This window comes from Lepisosteus platostomus, chromosome 22 (genome assembly GCF_059453375.1).
Source record: "Lepisosteus platostomus isolate fLepPlt1 chromosome 22, fLepPlt1.hap1, whole genome shotgun sequence".
NCBI lineage: Eukaryota > Metazoa > Chordata > Actinopteri > Semionotiformes > Lepisosteidae > Lepisosteus > Lepisosteus platostomus.
In genome coordinates, this window is record NC_142632.1 from 537 (window position 1) to 17,832 (window position 17,296).

Consider the following 17,296-nt stretch of genomic DNA (forward strand, 5'->3'; position numbering starts at 1 on the left):
AAAAATAGAAACTCTATAGGCACTCAAACATTTTACTGTTTTTTTTCAGGCAGGTGGCAAGACCCCCTCAGCAAAACCCTTGTATGCCAAGCTGTGGGCATTGATTGTGTGCCGCAACTAGGAGTATACGGCACTCTGCACAGTGTACGAAGTAAATTATTTTCGCAGTAATTAATTTATTATATTTACTATATTTATTATACACGTGTAAATTAATTGCTGCGAAAATAATTTACTTCGTACACTGTGCAGAGTGCCGTATACTCCTAGTTGCGGCACACACGATACATACAGTAAAAAGCCTCAGGCACTGTGTTAGATGTGTTTTCGACGTTATATATGCGTTTGTTAATGTCGTCAATTTTACGGTTGCAATTCGACGTTGATTATACTTCGAGGCGACGTATATATACGTATAGCCGTAATTTCACCGTAAATATACGTATATTCGACGAATCAATGCCCACTGGGAACAAGCTCGCTTCTTTCTACCATGATGTCACCATGACCAAATCTGTCTTTAAACACCTTGCTCAGTCTCTAACGAGACTGTCAAAAATTGCTTTTGCCGATTGTATTGCAAACCGGCGGAAGCGGGGTATTGGGAAAAGTTTTCAACTAGCAATAATCCCGCCTCGGCTAAACCTCACAGGCTACGATACTGCCACTGCGCAAAGCTGACGGTTGCCAGGCAACCGCGGGGATCCTATGGAAATCGTTATCAATCGTCTCATGGCATGTCGTTGCTGTAACGCTTCATATTTGTCGTCTTCTTCTAGCTTGAGGTTTTGAAGAATTTCATGACAGACAAGGGCTCCGTTGGGAACAAAGAAACCCGTTGATTCTTTTCAGCAGCAGAAATACAACCCTTTAAATACAAGATGACAGAACAATGACGAAGGGCATGCCGGGAGGAACTCATGCACTACAGAGGAAAGGGGGCGGGCACGTACAGTTCACATTCAAGCCACAAGTACTCTTCTCGGATGTTGCACAAACAAATCCTAATGTCTTGAAAGCATTGCGGCATGTTTGTGTCCCACTTCCCGTGGCTGCAGGATGACTGACATGAACGGACAAACACAATCTGTGGCGTTTAGCGTGACATAGTCTTGCAGGCATCGTGCTGTCTCACTGCAATACTATACCGCTGGAGGAAACAGTCCATCTGGCCATGAAACTCATTTGAACGTCTAGCTACAGCAACTAACAATATCATGATTTATTCAGGATGTGTGGAATCAGCACGTCCCGGAGACAGCTTCCGAAATCGTGAGCATTCTCTGGTGGTAGGGGCGTTCAAGATGGCGCTCAGGTGGGAGGTAAAGTTTAGTGGTTGAGGATTTTTTTTGAGTTTTTCATGACCTGAATGTTAATTTTTGCTTTTTTTGACTACAGAAAAATAAGGACTTAACACTACTTGTTTAAACTTCAGTTATAATTGAAAGAAAAAAAAACGTTTTTTTTTAGGTTTAAGAATTTCGATATGAGTAACACTGGGAAAAGAAAAGAGAGTGCTGGGTCTTCGAAGGAGAAGTCTAAGAAACCTCAATCGTATATGTATAGCACTACAAGAAAATTGATGGCAACTAAAGGGAAAAGTGAAGCAGCTGGAGGGGACGTGGAAAGAGTGCTGGAGATGCGCTCGTACGCGAGCGTTCGCAGCCCAAGTGAGACTCAGCTGCCAGAGGAAGAGCCGGAGTCCCTGCCCAGCACACCTGTGAAAACCCCGGCAGCCAAGAGAGGAAGGGGCGACCTGACGCTGGAGGAGCTCCAGACCAACATCTTCAACATGATGGCACAGAGCATGGGTGAGCTGAAGGAAATGATTTGATCTAATACAGTCGCAATCGAAAGTCTTAAAAAGTCCATGGACTGTGTGTTTAAAGAGGTTGAAGACTTAAAGAGTGAAGTAAAAGTTCTTAAACAAGTAAATACCAAACAAGAAAAGCATATTAAAGAACTTGAATTGAAAGTGAACGATGTAGATAGATACCGTCGATGATGGAATTTAAAATTATTTGGAGTTAAAGAGGAACGTGATAAGGACCTTGTTGCAACAGTGAAGGGTATCTGTAAAAGGACCCTGCCGGACCAGGAGGACGTAATATCGGCCATTGACTTTGTTCACAGGCTCGGGAGAGCGAACATGTCTGGGCAAGTGCGCCCCAGATCGATTATAATACAGTTCACCAAGAGGACGGCGAGGGACATGCTGTGGCGAGCGGCGAGGGAGAATGAGTATTTGAATGGGAACAAACTGAGGTTTGCAGAGGACCTGTCTGCCGCGGACAGGAGTACCAGGAACCAGCTGTGGCCCCAGGTTGAAGCTGCCAGAAGAGAGGGGAGGAGAGCCTACTTTGTGGGAGCGAGGGCCTTTGTGGATGGGAAGGAGATTTGCTCCCAGTGACTGCTCAGTTAATGATTATGTTTGGTTATATTTGTTATACCAGTATATACTAGTGTTTCTTTAGTGTTAGTTTGGAATGGTGTAGTTAAGTGTTAAGGACTGTTATAGTTCTGGTTGTTGTAACAGAAGAAATAAGGTTCTTGATCCCGAGATGAAGTAAAACAGATGAGTTTATTGCATGCAAGGAACAATAAAGCCGAAGTCTTGTTTCCCGCAAGAAACAACAAAACCGAAGTATTGTTCCACGTACTGTTACAAACTTTTGGGTTATATAGTGTTTTCTTCTCCGTTTCTGACGTCACTCGGTCTGATGGTAAAGAGGGGGGTTCATGGTATTTGGCCAGTTTACGATGTTCTGGGCAAATGGTCAGTTTAACATTACACCCAGGGGGGTTCCTAGCTTGCATCTGCAATCCTTATCAGTTAACCCCCTTTCCTGCCATAAACCCCAGCTTGTGACTTAGAAGTCTAAACCCCCTACAGAAAGGATTAAATTCAAACCCCCGTCTTCACATCTTTCTTCATTCCCCCCTTATAAAATATGGCATACGTCAGTGTAGCCTATTTTTATAAATACAATGTCAGGGCAGATCTTTCCTTTCTTGGCGAACAGGTATGTATTGCCATGTCATTGTACGTTCCACGGTTATAGCAAGATGTGATACATTTTTTTGTGAATGTGATGATTACAATTATACATATAAACAATACTACTCCTACGGATAAACACTATAAAAAGGTTCCACCCCAGGCCCCAAACACAGACTTTACCCATACTGAAATTTCTGTCCCTCATTGTAAATGTGTTGGGCCAGATCTGAGATGTGCTCAGAATTTTCAGGAATATATGTGCAGCATTCAGTGCCAATTACTGCACAAGTTCCTCCTTGGGCCGCCAGTACATAATCTAAAGCTAGTCGGTTCTGCATGGCCACTGTTCTGAGGGCTACCATTTCATCATTAACAGCCTTCAGACTAGATGAGGTAGAATTTGCTAATTCTTCTAAAGTCGAGGCCATTTGAATTAACTCTCGACTCAGAAAGTTCATGCCGGCTTGTGGAAATATTATACCTAAATAATATTCCCAATCAGCCAATTTTCTTTGTGGTCTGTGGTTAGGTCCGAAGGGGCTGTGGATTTGAACACGGATATGAGGAACCACATATCCTAAATAACATGAGCCAGACCACTGGGCTGGCAACCATGGGTAGGCTCGTTTTCCACAAATGAAATATGTTCCGTTTGGCGCTCCCCATGCCTCTGAAAATAAGAAACTTATACCGAATTGTGGGGTGTGCCGATCCCATCCTGGAATTTGGAAGGTAGAGGTGGATATATTTGCAGCGATGGTAAGGTTGCAACGACTCCATCCAACCAAGTGCAGACCATTAGTGTGCTGAAAACATATGTTTCCCTCACGTTCCTTATTTAGAGTCAGGTATGGTGGTGTATGGCTTCTGTTATATTTAGGAGCGTAAGAGCCTGTGAAACTCGTGGGCTCTAAGCCTCGCTCCTGTAGATATTGTAATGTTGTGCAGGTTAAAGTCGTGTTATGGCAACCCCCATAGTTTGTCATATTAAAATTTCCTAAATTATCCCTCCAAATGATCATGCCTATGACTTCCTCGCGACGCCAAGGAATGGCTCCCATAGGAAGTCCTCCCTGTACATATTTGGGTAATGCGGCACACACCCAGCAGGCACTTTGGTTGGTTTTCTTAGCTAGGATAGGAGAGGCCTAAAAAGGAATTAATTCCATGTTCTCCTTTGTGGGAGAGATGATCATTAATTCCTGCGGAACATAGTCCTACAGCAACAATTATTGTTATAAACAGAAATGATTTCATTCTGAGTCTGTAAATGGGGATGAGGCTCGTCGGCAGTGTGGCGCGTGGATCCAGCGATCTTTTCCTTCCACTCGAACCGCAGACTCGGTTGTCAACAGGATCTGGTAGGGTCCGTCCCACCTGGGCTGGAGAACCTGTGAAGGAAATTTCCTGATCCACACCCACTCTCCTGGGATGAGGTCGTGCCCTCCTTCAGGTGGTGGTCCCCACGCCTCCAGGACCTGCTCGCGGGCTCCTTGTGTGGCCTCTGTCAGCAACTTGCAATAATACAAAGGAATGGTTGATCCATCTGAGGAAACCCCAGTCTCAGCACCTGTAAGAGAACTTGATTCAAATTATTAAAGGCGGCTTTTGCTGCGGGAACCAAGGCAATCTTGTCCTTGTACTGCACTCCCCCCTTAAGCAGATCTGTTAAGAGTTGTGCTCACCCTGTAAAAAACATTGCACCCAGGCCCTGTTAAAATTTCACAATGCTAGACACAAAAGGGCCTTATCATAACTGCTTCTATTAGACACTCTAAAGCTGAAGCAACTCAGACTTGTGGGTTTCCTCGTCAGGGGAAGCACTCAGAATACCATCAACATACTGAGTGATCACAGCCAGTTGAAGCCACGTGATACCCTGTTCTGCATAGTCATTCTTTGTAATGCATAATATTCCAACCCAATAGATCTGGAATAAAACCACCCATTAAAATCTGGTACTCGGCAAGTAAAACTTGCTGTCCCAATACTCCTGTGGCCTCCTGCCATCTTCCCATATACATTGCTCTATAGTACACTGTTGAACAGAGGAGTGAAACAAGCAGGACAGTAGTGCTCCAGTATCCCCTAACAGAGAAACCAACACTCCATTAACAGTACATTTTTATCCACTGGACTGGGACAGACTTAGGGAGGCTACAAGGGATTTACAGGATCTAATCGTTAGGTAAACAGATTTTCTCACAAGACGTTATTCTCCCCAGTCTCGATTCTAAACCTACACCGTTTCAGCATGTCTGGTTTCGAGACATTCGAATAAAACCAAATTGTTTCCATTATTGCAACTAATTGTATAAATTACAATTTATAATAATTTATAATAATACAAAAACTGTTTAACTACTTTTACGTCCACCTGCACTGTACTTATACGTTTCAGACGCTCTTATATTTTCCAATCTCCTTAAGTTGATTTTCGTCAAGTCTCTTTAGTTACGTCTCTAGCCAGTCCCGCTGGCTAAACACACTCACACCGTCATTTAGTATACCAAAACTCACAGTTACACACATACATGCCGGCACACAAATTCATAAAACACACATACACATCGAGAATATATTTTTCTCTTCGTAATACAATGTGCTGTATTCTTGTTTTACTTCTACATGAATCCTTTTAATTCCTGAAGCGCACTCCAGGTTCGCTGCATTTCTAATTTCGGGTGCGGTACTTTAGCCCACCGGTCAATATCTTACGGTTTTGGATTTGATCGTATGGGGGAAATCAGGGAAGGTAGGTGCGATTGCAGACCCCCTCGACGGGGTGCGAGACAGTGTTAGAGTGGCACTGTCATCAACGGCGCCAGCCCCTGCTACATCAAGTCCTTTCCCACTTCGAGTGAGAGTACAGATCTGCGGGCGCCCTCCCTCTAACAGGGGAGACCCTGATCCGTCTTTATCACACTCATACCAAGTGTTATCCCAATCAGACCCCCCTTCTCCATATGGCCACTGAGGGAATTGATCCCAATTATTTTCGTTTCCTGCCTGTTTGTTCCCCTGTGGGAGAGCAGGATATAACTTAGTCGCTGGCTGCAGCACATTAACCAGTGCAGCGTGACCAGGAGTTAATTCCTTCTTTAGTTTCTCATTCTCCTGTACTGCCTCTTTTAGCTTTTTTTCTATACTCTTTCGTAGCGATTAAAATATCTTTTCTTCCGGGTTTTTGTTTTCCCCGTAAACACACTTTTAAGTCACATCCCAATTTCTTTTTTTTTTTTCTCATGTATCTGCCACCACTGGTGCCGGCCGTGCACCAGGGTGGGAGCTACATGCTTGTGCTTTTGCCAATCAATACTCATATATGCTTTCTTTACAGGCGTCTTCGCCCCCAAATTCCCTCTGACAAACTCAGCTTTTTCCATATTTTTCTCCTTCTTTTCCGTCAACTTACACTTTTCCGATATTTAAACGGACCCTTCCACCACTTTCTCAAACCATCAGTTAGCGCACATGTTCGGTCTCTTTAAGATTTACTTTTGTCGTGTGTGAGGTAACAGCTCATTCAGTAGGGGGATGTTTTCACTTGGAAAAACCTGTGCATTACTGCACTCATTCAGCCAAGGGCGTCTGTTACCTCCAGATCTAAATGCCTCTCCGAGACTTTAGAGAGGACTTACACCGCACTGTTCACAGGTAAGAAACGAGACCTCGAAAACCCCCTTTCTTGATCAGTAATTCACCATCCCCAGAACGCCAGCATCGCTGCTTTTGCCCCGGGGTGGACTTACGCACTGAGCTCAATCAGGGCGATTCTCGGGTCTCAACGTCCTTTAAATCCTGCTACTTAATGCTTTGCTCTTTATTATGAGGTGTGTTTATGTTAGTGTCGTGCGTGTGTATATGTATTTCACAAACAAGGAAAACACCAAAAACATACATACATATATCTCTTCTACTCCTGTTTCCTTTAAAACAAAAAAAAAAACCACGCCACGCCAGAAACCACGCCACTCCAATCTGTGCACGATCAAGGCGTAGCTAATCTCAGGACCCCGGGCGTAATTAAAGCCCACACCAATCCTGGATTATACGTGCATTTAATGCACCACTCAGCTCCAGAACCCCGGGCGCAATTAAGGCCCACACCGATCCCGAGCCACAGAACTCCGGGTGCAATTAAGACCCAAACCAGTTCTGACCTTCAGAACTCCGGGTGCAATTAAGACCCACACCAGTCCTGAACTACGTGCATTTAATGCACCACTTGCTCTAGAACCCCGGGCGCAATTAAGGCCCACACCGATTCTGAGCCTCAGAACTCCGGGTGCAATTAAGACCCAAACCAGTTCTGACCTTCAGAACTCCGGGTGCAATTAAGACCCACACCAGTCCTGAACTACGTGCATTTAATGCACCACTTGCTCTAGAACCCCGGGCGCAATTAAGGCCCACACCGATTCTGAGCCTCAGAACTCCGGGTGCAATTAAGACCCAAACCAGTTCTGACCTTCAGAACTCCGGGTGCAATTAAGACCCACACCAGTCCTGAACTTCACGGTAAGGGTCCAAAACCCGTTAAAAACTCCACGCGCAATTAAGGCATACACCAGCTTCGAACGCCTGTACACAATACCGCGGAACCCCTGCCAGACCAAATTCTGGGCTTACAGCAACCAACCCATTACATACACCGGTGCCTTCCCCGGGCCAGAGGAATTCAGAAACTCACGTTTACTCCGTCATCTCGGGCGATTCTCGCAGGGAGCAGAGATTTCCCAATCGGTCAGAGAGAGTCGGGACTTTTAAATAAAAGAGGAGTCCTTACCTCTTAGTTATGTGCGCGCTGACCGTCTCTCCTGCCGATGGGAAGTTCTGCGCCTTCTGGAGCATCCGCCGACTACGCCAAATTTGTTGTAACAGAAGAAATAAGGTTCTTGATCCCGAGATGAAGTAAAACAGATGAGTTTATTGCATGCAAGGAACAATAAAGCCGAAGTCTTGTTTCCCGCAAGAAACAACAAAACCGAAGTATTGTTCCACGTACTGTTACAAACTTTTGGGTTATATAGTGTTTTCTTCTCCGTTTCTGACGTCACTCGGTCTGATGGTAAAGAGGGGGGTTCATGGTATTTGGCCAGTTTACGATGTTCTGGGCAAATGGTCAGTTTAACATTACACCCAGGGGGGTTCCTAGCTTGCATCTGCAATCCTTATCAGTTAACCCCCTTTCCTGCCATAAACCCCAGCTTGTGACTTAGAAGTCTAAACCCCCTACAGAAAGGATTAAATTCAAACCCCCGTCTTCACATCTTTCTTCATGGTTCTTTGAAAAACTCAATAGTTTAGACAGTCTTAGAGTTAGTTATTTGCTTTTGTGTATGTCTTTTTCATGAATGCCAGAGGTACTCGAAATGTTGTTAAAAGAAAAAATGTGTGCTGAGTTTTATTTTTTACAGGAAACGCATGCATGTTGAAACTAAAGTTTATAAATAATTGAGAAATATTAAAGCAAGGAAAATATGATACGTGTAAAATATACAATTTGATCACATAATTACTTAATTACCTCTGGTAGTTAAATGCTTTTTTCTGCTGCGTTTTTTTTCTCTTGTACATGACTCTGATCCTCTTGTTGTATTTGTATTTGTAAATTCTATGTTTAATAAAAAAAAATTAAAAAAAGCATTCTCTGGTGGTGTCCTGCAGGCTTCCTGTGGGTGTGCGTTGGTGGTATAGTGGTGAGCATAGCTGCCTTCCAAGCAGTTGACCCGGGTTCGATTCCCGGCCAATGCAGTGGCGAATGTTTTCAAATGCTGTCATGAGCCTTGGATTGTGACTAGCAAAGCAAAGCCTTTTGAAAGAGCTAAAGCACTGAAAAACGGAATTGAGGGAGAATCTTACAGGGGATTCTGAGCGGTGTCTGCATACACGCAGTCCGATACGGGTGCTGAAAGCTTGAGCTACTCTCAATGTCGTGCTGGCTTTCCCCGGAGTAAATCTGTTACATTGAAAGAATGCTTCTCGCAGGTTCAAAAAGGGACCCTTGTTAATTGGAGAAATCAATGATTTCGAATGAATTCTGTATGCGTTAAAAGACAGCTATACACAGAAAACATGCAGGACACTGCTCATGATGTTTCCCGAGCCGAAACACAGTGCGTTTTTTCAAGCCATCTGACAAAGCCCGCCCACTGAAAACTGCAGCAGATCGTGTAAAGACGTTCAACTTTGTAACTACTGCACGCACAGGAAGCAGAATAAATTCCTCTTTTCAAACTGTCAAAGGTTTGCTTTACGAACGCCGCAGGACATCGCACAATCTCTTTTGAACAGGGACAAACGATTTCTTATGGGGCGCAGTAAGTACTGTTACTGTCACTGCTCGATACCGACGTTGGCCTACTATACCATGTTCAGCCACTGCTAGAAAATGTACGGCTCTAGCACCGGAGCAAACAACAGGAGGGCCGATGTCGAACAGGCACACGTGTCAGAGATGGAGAGCGATGAGAATGGGATTCGAACCCATGCCTGCAGAGCACAATGGATTAGCAGTCCATCACCTTAACCACTCAGCCACCTTGTCGACGAAACTGGGCTGTCCGGACATGGGTTGGCGCGCTCCAGATGATCTTTTTCTTTTTTTCCCCACATACTCGAGGGTCATTTTCCTGTTCCACATGTGATTTCAACATTTTCCTTGGGAGATGTCAAGCCAGCAAGCCACTGCTGTGGTTCAGTGGCCAGTGTGGAGTTCAGTGGCCCTGTTTACACAGAAAGCACATTGAGCTCCTTGGACATGAAAAGTTCCAGATAAAAGCCATTTGTCATCCTTTCTCTTGGTGTCGATGTTGCTATTGTATGTAAAGGTGGCAACTTGCTCAGCGAGCAGGCGGAGCACACACCGAATGCAGATGTGTCTGAGTGGTGTGTCCAAGTGGCTGCAAAAGGACAACACTCCTGGGGCCCCGTGGCTTAGTTGGTTAAAGCGCCTGTCTAGTAAACAGGAGATCCCCGCCTACGGCTAGACTTAATTAAATGCAAGTATTCATTTCCTGTCTTTAACGCGACTTGTTTTTCTTAAAAATGGATGCAACTTGCAAAACATGAAATACAAGCCTTGCTAATCAGCGCTAGCAGCTGGCAAAAAAAAGGAGTCAGCTATATTTTTTTCTTTAACCTTAACCCTGCTAACGGAGAAGAGTTAAACGACCGAGTCTATGCAGCTTAAACGGTGCGCAAGTCGGGTTCTTAGCTGAAAGGGTGGTAAATCACGCTCACCCCAGTCCTTAATCTTTTAAAGAGGATACAAAATTGAACCTAGTCGCCACATCACATACATCCTGTTAAATGATAAAAAGGTAACATCTATCCTCGCTCCAGAGTAAATCTCACGTTGAGGGCATCTTTTTTTTCACTTTACCGTGAGTCGGGCTCGGCTGCACAGAGGAGAGAGCAGAGCAATGAGGTCACAGGGACAGGGGAGTCACACGCTGGCGGTTTGAATACGCGGAAGATCACTGAGGGATCCACAGTATGTGGACCCTCCGTTCGCCATCAGTCCACACTCCGGACTCTGAATCCTGCCATCCGATTTAAGATCTCGGCGGAACCTGTGGCGCAGTTCCTTCTTAAAACGTAATCTGGTGAGCATTTCTAGAATCGCACTTGTATAGATGCAGCCTTTAATGTGTTGCTAGGTTAAAATTGATGACTTCTTGTATTTCAGTAGGCAACTGCCCTCTTGATTTTGGATTTAATTTCTTTATTACAGGGGCGCTTTTATGAAGACAGAGTCATGTTCAGGTACTTTGCTTGATGGAGGAAGCTCATTTCGGACTCTGTGATCTGCTCACCTGGAAAGGTCTGCTGTACTACTACAAGAGAGAAGTAGGGTCTGGAAGAAGGGACAATTTTATGATGCTTTGGAAGATAGTTTTTTTTTTCTTATACTGAAAATGAAAAGTAGTTGTTTCTATATGGACTCAGTCTTTGGAATTTGTATATTTATACATTTCAGTGAACCCTCAGCCATTCCTTCTGTATTGTAATTCAATTTCTCTTTTAAAATTCCTTCCCCACTTCTTGGACCTGCAGTTGCTGAACTCCACAATGGCTTCTATTGGAAAGTCTGTGACTGAGACCATTATTTATTTAGGAGCAATGAGCAATTCTTATATAAATGCAATAAAATCATTATGCTCAAACTATGAGAGAGAATTTTAAGGATAATTTAAGAAATCAGTCTTAGCTTGTTTCTATACACAGATGGTATTATTTATTTTCAAAGGAAACCCGCGAGGATTCCCCTGGTGTGCAAGATGTGCCTGAATACTTTTGATCAGCTTCCTGCTCACTTCAAGAGGGCGTGTATGAAGCACGCCACGGCAGAAGAGATCAGGTGGCCTCTCAACAGGCGAGGGAGGACATGATGAATCACCTGAAGAACGGGGTCATCATGGATTACCACAGAATAGAGATCAAAGGACACTTTGTGGGCTTGAAATACAAAGAAAATCATGTTCTATGGGACAAGATAAATACAAAACTTAAGCTTTTATTTTAATTAGATTTATTTATAAAGCATAAGCAATCATTTATTACATTAATATATGTGAAAATAACATTTTAGCATCATACGTTTAGTATATTTAGTCCCTAATGCTGAAAGAAATGATCATAGAACATGACATCTAACCTTACCTGCTGACCAGGAGACCCTGGAGACCAGGGTTCGATTCCCTGACGGGGAGTAGCTTTTCTTTTACCTCCTTAGAGAAAGGACTGCCTTTCACTTCTCTGTTTTCTAACACAACGTCGTGCACCTTTTCATTGCTCTCGCTTTCAGAGCCTCCGCACGGCACACGACTCGACATCAGGAAGCACATTGAAGTGAAAGCAGGGAGCGCTGCGACATGCACTGTGCAGATCCCGCCACACTAAGAGGTGAGTGGGTCTGTTCGATGCACAAAAAACGCTTTGATAAGCGTCAAAGGCAAATCATTCTGAGTTGGTCGTTTGTGTTTTCCGTTCAGACGCGAAATGCTGAAATGATCTCTCGGCTCCTCGGTTGTCATTTCTGCTCCGTAAAGGAATCACAGCACGAGTCGGCTTCCAGCACGGTGGGTCGGGACACGATGCCGGGGGTCGGAGAGAGAGATGTCTTCCTCGTTAGTATAGGACCTGTCACGTGGACCTGTCACCTGTCCCCACCTGTCACGCGGGAGACCGGGGTACATCAGGACGCGCATTGAAGTGAAAGCAGGATGCGCTGCGACATGCACTGTGCAGATCCCGCCACACTAAGAGGTGAGTGGGTCTGTTCGATCACAGCGCTAGGCGAATCCCCAATCCCCTTTTGTGCGTGGCGACAGAAGAAGTCTGGTCTGTTTCCGCCCGGTTTCGATCCGGGGACCTTTCGCGTGTGAGGCGAACGTGATAAACACTACACTACGGAAACTGTGGTCAGATGTGCCCAGCGGCCCAGCGCTGAGCTTCGCCAATGCGATTCAGCTGCTTCCAGTGCCTTTATTGGGGTGCGCTGATGGACCGTGCTCTCTCTCCAGAGACCAGCACGCCTGTCATGGACGGAGCAGGAAAGACGGCGCCACATTCTACAGCCCTCTCCACGCAATCGACGAAATCGGGCTACTGAAGTGGAGAAAATCGCCTCTCCAGAAAGTGCAAATATCATCTTGGAGAGTATAAATCCTATTGCCGAAGGTCAGCCCTGTCTACCAGAGTGACCCTCCCACCTCCTGCAGCGATGGTCAGCTCGTCTCACACGCGAGAAGTTTCGGCTGGAAACAAGCGCCCCCTCTTCTCGCACGATTTGCACGTTGAGTAGTTTTAATGCGGCTCCTTCGTACACAGTGCTGATCTTTTGGAAAGCAGGAGGCAAAATTGACACGTTCCCATACCGGGAGTCGAACACGGGCCGTCTGGGTGAAAACCAGGAATCCTAACCGCTAGACCATATGGGAGTGCGCAACCCTGCTGTTCCGGGCATCATGCAAGCAAACTACATAAATATGAGAAAACACGCAAGAGAGTTGTCACTCAGAGTGTCGAAGGGTCGATGTATACTGGGGCTCAGTTGAAATGCAACGTCAGGACTTTCCCGAATTATGTCACACGAAGAGAGCACAGCCTTTTCCGCCCTGCCCCGTGTGTATCGGTAACTCGCCGTGATCCTATAGTGGTCAGTACTTTGCGTTGTGGCCGCAACAACCCCGGTTCGAATCCGGGTCACAGCAGAATAGGGGCGTCTGCTTTTACTACTTGCACGAGTGAAAGCAAAAAAAAGCCAATTGATGTGAACGAACGGCGCTTTACAGAGGAGTACTGCCTGACTGGATCGTTGATGAACGACAGGGACCACTCCGACCTCTTCTCGGGTTTCTTCAATGACTTACTAAGGATCTTCTTCACATTCGCCCATGCAGGGGAAGCCAGTTACACCAAAGCAAACGCAGGAAAGTGCAATTCAAGCAGAGACCAGGAGGGACTTGTTTACACCGAGAGTTGTTAGAGAATGGAACAATGCGCCCAGCCCTGTTGCTGGAGCCGATTCTTGATGAGATCTTGGGCTCACTAAGAAGCCCCCGCTGGATGCTAATCTTTCTGTTGTTCTTGCAGGTCCTGCGCTGCTTTTGAGCCGACAGAGCTCGTCCTGATCTGTCGGCACAGCCCAATTGCAAATGATCGGCTCCGCATACAGAAGGAACGTGCGTTTGGTACAAGAGTGCATGAAGGCACCGGAAATACATTGGGAACAAATGACCGGTCGCTCAATACCTCTGTGAAGTACAGGAGCGTGCAAAACGAGGCTGTTTCCGCCCGGTCTCGAACCAGGGACCTTTCACGTGTTATGCAAACGTGATAGCCGCTACACCACGGAAACCTGCAGGGACTGCTGCTGGTGTCTCGCTTGCGTTTCGGGCTGAGAAAGGGACACGTCACTTTAGGCAGGGGGCACTGGAGAGAGGAACAAAGGGCGCGATGAAACAAAACACCGAAACCCGGGATCGAGCCAGGGACCTTTAGAACATACTCTCACGAATCGTTAGAATACGTGCGTTTGATCATCAATTGCGTAACAACCACATTCGTTCGACTTGAGCCATCAAGCTCATAGTTTTCAAATCTTGAAAGCTGTCATTGAGCACATCATAGTGTGCAGTACGCCCCGTAACTTGCGCACTTCAACAGAAAGAAGAGCAGACAGCTCCATAAATATGCGAGGCGCAGAGAGTGCAAGGCGAGCCGCACACGTTTCGGTGGCTGAGAGAGGGCAGTTTTTGCTTCTGCATTTCCCAAGTAAGGACGCATGACAACAAGCGATCGCGGTGCTCATTTACGACATAGTGGTGATGAGTTTTCAGTACGTGTTCTTTTGAACGAGCAATGAGGTTGCTGCCTTGGACAGCTGACTGCACGCTCTCATTGTGCCACGTGATGAGTATTCACCAGGCTCGTTCAGTCATTAGTCACATTCCATCGTTTGCCATAAGCAGATGCTGCAAGGTGATGTGGATATCAGTTCCCAGTCTTGTGGACGAGGACAAAAAGAACACACAAGGGCTCATCCGCGAGTTGAACCCAGGACCTCCCATACCCTAAGCGAGAATCATACCCCTAAACCAATGAGCCATGGCAGCACTTTCCATTTTATTCTGTCAGCGAGCTTGAGGACGGGGGAGAGGCGTCATTTGCTCGTCCAGTCAGACCTTCATCAATAAGTCAAGAAAGCCGCAATTACACGACTGCCTTGCAGACGAAGGGCAGTGAACTGCACCGGTAAGAGGGGAACAAGCGGCACTAGGCGACACCGAGGCATGAGCCCCAGCGAGGGGGGTTAGCTTGCATGGTACAGCGCTCGCTTTGTATGCGAGAGGTAGCGGGATCATTTCCCACGTCCTCCAGGTGTGTGCTTAGAGCTTGATGTGCCGAAAGGTGTCCTTTAGCCTGTGGTCACACCTTGCATGGAGAGCGTCATGCAGCTGTCAATCATTTCGCAGCCACGCCCCCTCTTCATCTTCTCTCTGCCTTAAGCGTCTCCGCCACTCTCTCTTGACATTTCATGTCAGCATGTCAGAAGTCCGAGTGACGTTTTTAATGGCTGAGTGAGGGCACGATGCTGAAGCAGAGAGGCCACTTCAGCCAGAGAGACTTGTGCTAGGTGAGATCTGAAAAACAGACTCGCAACAGAAACAGACCAAAAAAGTATCGGTGAGATCAAAAGGCAAATGCAACATCCAGCAGAGGGCGTCTAAAGATTAGGGAACGGGCGACTGAAATCCATATGAGGCAAACTTTCCGGCTGTGTACTGCAGCTGGCCTCGTTGGCGTAGTTGGTAGCACGTCAGTCTCATCATCTGAAGGTCCTGAGTTTGATCCCCACACGGGGCAGGGCTGCTTCCTCTCTTGCTCTTTTCAAACACTTGCGGCAACTGTTCGCTCATAACCACGTCTGGAATGCGTGACCTTTACACGGGGGAGAAGCAACGCCGCATCCCTTTTCTAAAGAACATTCACATTCAGAAATAAGTCAAGAAATTTGCCATTACTTTCGCTCGCGCTGCTGTCAGCCTGCCCATGTTGCCAAAGAAAGATTCACTCGGCGTCAACATGACAGAACAGCGATCACTTGAAAACACTGTTCCACACTCCGTAAGCAAGAACTTCAGTGTTTGCAGTCACCCGATATGCCGATAGTCAAAGGAGCACAAAACACGAAGCGTCAAAAGACAAGATGAGTTGATGGAAAGAGCGTTGAATTGATGAGCACAAAAGTTCAGCTCGTACAATAGGCAACGAAGGTCCCGGCGTCATCATCGCACTTGAAAGGACTGCCTTGCAGACTAAGGGCAGTGGGAGGTTGCTGTTTTGAGATGGAGGCATTGGGATGGTGGGCCGAGATCTATTCTTCTTAAGGAATTCTTCATCGTGAAAGATCGGTCCACAGGTCATCCAAAGAACTTACAAATTTTTTGGACTCGGGGAATCGCGTGCTTCCGGAAGGGAGTGAAGTGCTCAAACACATGACATGCCCCCTTGATCTCACATGCACAATTCTGCTGCAACATGCACAGCTACCGTCCACACCAGGCAGTGGGGCTTCAGCAGAATTTGCTACGCCACCTGCAATTACATATCCAGCTGCACACATATACATGGCCCCTCTGTCCTTTTCAGGATCTCAAAAAAAAGCATAGCGTGGTTTTCCTGCAACCTGATTGACCGCATCTCCCTCAGAATGTGCCCCGTTGCATTCATTGCTGAAGCAGGACGGAGGCTAACGGGCATGCCAGAACAGTTAGGCTCAGCGATCTCTCCAAAATATTGTGGTTGTAGTGGAAGAAATATGGTTTAAATTGTACCTTGGTATTTCAAACTCTCTCTAGAATGTTATCCATTTCTATTTTATTTTGACAGGAACTGGCTAATGACACTAGATGAAAAGAGAAGAAAGAAAACACAACGTTTCGGCCATGGAGCCTTCTTCAGGTGTGAGGGCTCCACGGCTGAAATGTTGTGTTTTCTTTCTTCTCTTTTAAGCATGGAATAGACCTATTACTTGTTCCTTTGCAGCCTACGCATGCTGACACAGCTCCCCACCTGAACTGCTAATGATGCCTGGTAGTTTGTGGTACTTGGGTATTGTCTTATGTTTGCTCAAACTGCATATGTGTGATTGCATATTTTTGGGTATTTTCATATGTCAATATTTAATTCACTGACATTCCTGTATGCTTGGAAGAAAGGTAGATTGGATTTGGCACAGGACGCCTGCCCATATTTGTTGATCATTGTTGGGCTGGAAAAACAATGATAAAAAGTGTATGAAAAAAGCTCTCTCGAATATTTCCCTTCTCTTCGCCATGGTTACACTGCCCGTTCTTTCCGTCTTTTGTCCTTCAACAAAGATTCCAGGGCTCTTTTTCCACCATAATATCAGAAGCCAAAAAATAACCATCTATTGTGTAAACAGCATTTATAATGTTGGTAGCTGGAAGAGGTCAAGTATGTTTGCAAGACCTAGCTGATTACACCACAGACTTACTTTGTTGTTGTCAGTTTTTTTTTTCTCTTTTAAAGGCTGTAGGTGGGGTGTGATGGACTGTACCACTATCATAGAAGATTTTTTCAGGACACATCGCAGTTCCATAGTAGAATTTATCAATAGTAGAATTCCATAGGACCTTATTTACCAACATATTACCCAGTGTGAGACTCTGCCAGTAAACCTCAGAGCATTGAGTTCTCCACTGATAAAGATGGCTGTCTGAAGTCATGAAATCCACTGCTGGGATGCCTGAGAGACAGTAA

General features: G+C 45.7%; 3 non-coding genes across 3 annotated transcripts; 1 reads left to right on the forward strand and 2 right to left on the reverse strand.

Annotated features, from left to right (window-relative positions):
• Positions 1-537: 537 nt before the first annotated feature.
• On the reverse strand, positions 538-679 carry LOC148642306 (U4 spliceosomal RNA). Its single transcript, XR_015929463.1, has one exon. It is a non-coding gene; the product is annotated as a U4 spliceosomal RNA (small nuclear RNA).
• Positions 680-8,686: 8,007 nt separating this feature from the next.
• Positions 8,687-8,758, forward strand: trnag-ucc (transfer RNA glycine (anticodon UCC)). The gene has a single exon. It is a non-coding gene; the product is annotated as a tRNA-Gly (tRNA).
• A 4,118-nt stretch (positions 8,759-12,876) lies between these two features.
• Positions 12,877-12,948, reverse strand: trnae-uuc (transfer RNA glutamic acid (anticodon UUC)). The gene has a single exon. It is a non-coding gene; the product is annotated as a tRNA-Glu (tRNA).
• Between the last annotated feature and the right edge of the window lie 4,348 nt (positions 12,949-17,296).